Source organism: Myotis brandtii, unplaced genomic scaffold (assembly GCF_000412655.1).
Source record: "Myotis brandtii unplaced genomic scaffold, ASM41265v1 scaffold463, whole genome shotgun sequence".
NCBI classification, from domain to species: Eukaryota; Metazoa; Chordata; class Mammalia; order Chiroptera; family Vespertilionidae; genus Myotis; species Myotis brandtii.
The window spans coordinates 2,851,530-2,855,717 of NW_005367694.1; the positions used below are offsets into that span (position 1 = coordinate 2,851,530).

Genomic DNA, 4,188 nt, shown 5'->3' on the forward strand with positions numbered 1-4,188 from the left:
CGCCGATTGGCCGGGCTCGGGGAGACGCCAGCTTCCCATTGGACCATCTTAATGTCCGTCCCGACCGATACCGGTCCCCTTGTAGAGCGGGGAAGGCCCGGCACCTGCCGGGAACGCTGCTGCGGTGGCGGTCGGGGCCGCGAGGCCGTTCCCTCCCTCCCTCCCTCTTTCGAGGACGTCCCCGGGCCGTCGGGCCCCGAGCAGGAGCTGGAAGGACTAACGCCCCCTCCCCGGATTCCGGCCGCGTTGTCCCCATCACCACCCCCACTTCGTAGCTATTCTTCGCTAGCACCTGCTGTTTGCCAAGCGCTTCTCCTGTCCACATCGAATTGTGTTCCTCACACAGCCCGCGGGGGAGAGTTCTGCTGCCACCACCCACCCGTTTGCAGGTTGGGAAACAGACTCAAAGAGGTTCTCACTTGCTATAGGCCACCGGGGCCCATCTGATACCTGGGCCCTGGGGCTCCCCCGCCTTCTCCCGCCCCCCCCACCCCCGGGGGCCCACAGCAAAGGCAGGGAGCAGGCTTACAGAGGCCGTCCTGGGGGATGTCCTGCAGGGTTTCCAGGGCAGGAAGGGACCCCCTCGCTGAACAAGGGGTTTTCCTCTACTTAACAGTGGTTCTCAACCTTCTGGCCCTTTAAATACAGTTCCTCATGTTGTCACCTAACCATAAAATTATTTTCGTTGCTACTTCATAACTGTCATGTTGCTACTGTTATGAATCATAATGTAAATATCTGATATACAGGATGGTCTTAGGCGACCCCTGTGAAAGGGTCGTTCGACCGCCAAAGGGGTCGTGACCCACAGGTTGAGAACCGCTGCTCTACTATCAGGCCTGAATCTTCAGACACACTGGGCTCAGCCCACCTTACTGCGCTCCTCAGGACTATCCTCCACCCCATCCCTCATCCCACTGCCACAGAGGAATCTGTGCCTTTATTACTCCCCTCCCTGGTGTCCCACTTCCTCCACCCTTCCCTGGGTTCGCACAGGAACACTATGGGGTTCTGCCACCTGGGTTGAGGTTAGCAAAGGTTGTATTTCCCTGCCGGGTGGAGAGCAGCCACCTGGTCCCTGCAGTGACACAGGGCGCACATGTGACCATGAATGGGACTATCGCCCTAGGCCAACCCCCCTTAACTCTGTGGTGTGGGAGGCACCAGTGGGGATGCTGCCCATTGGGGATTGTTTCAGAGGCCTCGTTCTTGGTTCTAGGCCTTTCCTGTCCTGGTTGCACCTGGAGAGGATGACCAGATAGACCCTCAGATTACCATATTCCCCATGGCCACCCAGGGAGCTACGCTGCCCACAACACTGCCAATGGAGGGACCAGACATTCGTGTCTTATCCACCCATGTCAGAGGCCAGAGTGTTTGCCCAAATAGTTTCTTAGTCAGAAGAAATAAAGGGAAATGACTTGAGGTTAGAACTCACCACTGGTACCACCGTTGGGTCCCCATGTGCCTTGGCATACAAGGCAAATTGATCCCAGCAGCCTTTCAGAGCCAGGCAGCCACCACCAGTCAACCGGAGTTGGCACTTAAGGGTGACATGTGGGGTTCAGGGTGCAGATTCTTCTCCCGTGGGTCCTGGCCCTACGAAGTTTGAAGAATAAACCTGTGGACAAAAAGGCTTCTTTAATAAAAAATATAGGCATTTATTGGAAGTATATACAAACTCCATCTGGGCAGGAGTGTCCCCAAAGGGGTCCCCCTGGGGAGGGGCCCCCAAATGGGAAAAGCCTGCTCTCTCTCTCTCTCTCTCTCTCTCTCGGGAAAAATATAAATCCAAACATCTAGAATCTGTATCTAGTGAGTCTCTTTGTCTCCGGGTTTATAAAGGCTGTAGTTGTCTGAACCTGACCCTTTCTAATTGGACCTTTCGAACCCCATACTTTCCTCATTGGTCATTCTGCTATATAGTATTAGTTTCAAAGCTCAAAGCCTACGTGGTGCCCTTCACATATTCATCTTATCTGTTCAGGTTGGAGTTGCTTTTAATCTACCTTATGGCTCTTTTCATTACTCAGGCCAGAAGTGCCTGCACCCTCCCTGGACAGCCCCCCTTCCTGTCTGCCTAATTAAGCTAGCTAGCTAACCCTTATCAAGGGGACAGCCATTTGGCATCCTGGCACAAGGATGTTGCTCAAAGCTCTGGGCAGGCAGAATGAAGTGTCCCTCTCTGGAACACAAAGGCCTTGTTTAGCAAGATAGCTCTTTTCCCACGGAGCCACATAATCGGTGACATTCTGGCCTAGTTGCCACATGGGCTGGGGCATTTACGAGTGGATTTAATTAGTCCAACATTCACTATAGATCTCACCAAGGGCCTTGGGCCCTGGTCCTTCTGGAGCCCCTCTTCTTACAGTGATCTTGTGGTTCAGCATCACCTCTTCCCTACACACTTGCTCATGGTGGCAAAAGGGGCTGGACAGACTTCTGCTGAGATTATTCACCTAAATCAGCCCAAGCAGTCACCTCTGTCCCCCTTAATTCTTGACAGGCTTGCAAAGACCCATCTGCTCCTGAACTAGATCGCCAGCACATACAGAGGATCAGGGTGGGCAACCACAGTTCCAAGAGGACTTGGCCACTATCCAGTAGTGGGCCCACCATGACCCAAGCTGCAGGTGGGGGTCAGAAAGTCAGAGAGCAGGAGAGATGGACTCCACCACTCATTCACTGAGTACCAAGTCTCCTCTCTATCTCCCACTCTCGCTTCTCAGCCAATGGCCAGCTCTGAATGACATCCCTGGGGCACATGAGGAAAACTACAGGGAGGAAGAGGTTTAGATAGATGTCAGGAAGAGCTTTCCAGCAGTTGCAGATGTTCAGACACCAAAAGCACGGCCACATCAGGTAGTGAGCTCCCTGTCTCGGGATGTGTGTAATTAGAAGTGTGATGGTAGTGAGCCCCTTTGCAGCTCTGAGACTTCAGGGCTCAGATGTCCACTGTGACCCATCTCATTGGTCTTGCCTGCTCCCTAACACCACATGTCATCCAGACTGGAGTCAGTGGTGACAGAACAGGAAGGAAGACTATGTCCGTGGGCATCTGAAGTCCTCAGTTCCAAAGTCTGCAAAGGGCTTTTGCAGGGTTCTAGGAGGAACATAGATGAGACGGCAAAAGAGTGGGGTGCAATGGATCTTAGGGGATGCCATGCAGGTTTGGGTTTGTCTCTTGCCTTTGCTGATTACCAGCCAGACCCTTCCCCTTTCTGAGCTCCAGTTTCCCACAGGGCATCCGTGCTCTGAGTCAGGATCAAGGCACCTAGGTCTTCAATGCTGGGCTGTGGAGCTGATCTAGCCACTGCCACTTAGCACCGTTTTTAAACTTCAAGCCAGCGACTAACTGCTCTGAATCCTGGTGTCTGCAACTGTAAAAGGGGATGAATGAGAGCTGTGTACTGAAACACTAGGTTTAGAGTGTTTAGCACATTGTTATTATCCTTAATATAAGTGTCATTCTTGTCATAGTTTGCTGAGTGCCCACTTTGGAGCAAGCTGCCCTAGGCCTCTGATTCTCCACTTTCCTTACACTCAGGTGCCCCAAGCAGTGGGGCTAGGGAGCCCAGTGACTGCTTTTGTCCAGTTGGGAAGGCCCCATTCAGTGCCCTTTCCCGGCCTCTTGTTCACTGGCTCACCTAGTACAGATCAGCCGGGGTTAGCCCTTCATCCTTGGGGCCTGGACTTGCAGAACAGCCTCCAGGGCGGGCTCATAGGCTATGGTGGCGGGATGGGGCTGGGATGCCTAGTCCAGGATCTGTCCTGAACATGGCAGGGATGTCAGGGTATCAGGATTACAGTGGAGAGGATGGCCAGGTCCAGAGGCCCACAATGAATGGACCTGGGCGTGGGGGTGGGAAAGAGGACGACAAGGACCCAGCCTGAGAGGCGCGTCCGGAAGTGAGCATCCCGTAGTTAGTGCCTCCAGCGAGCCTTCGGGTGGATAGGTGGCCCATAAGCTTCAGGAGCTCAAGCCGCGGCCCCACGGGTCCTCGCGGGCATGAGCTCGGGGACGGCCGCAAGCAGCTGCGAACTCCCGCGGGCGTCCCCAGGACCGGGATGCGTAGAAGGCTGGGAGGCCGTGGGGATCACAAATCCCCAGACACCGCGCAGACCTGAGGCTTGGCGCAGCTCTGGGGGCGGGGCGCCGGGAGGCTGCAGCCCTCGAGTGACAGCGCA

The 4,188-nt window shown here is 54.7% G+C and overlaps 1 protein-coding gene across 1 annotated transcript in view; it reads left to right on the top strand.

Annotated features, from left to right (window-relative positions):
• Positions 1–107: 107 nt before the first annotated feature.
• TANGO2 (transport and golgi organization 2 homolog) overlaps positions 108–4,188 on the top strand; it is a 24,008-nt gene continuing 19,927 nt past the window's right edge. The window contains exon 1 of the mRNA XM_014547140.1: positions 108–130. The gene's annotated coding sequence lies outside the window, so the exon portion shown is untranslated. The remainder of the gene's footprint in view (positions 131–4,188) is intronic.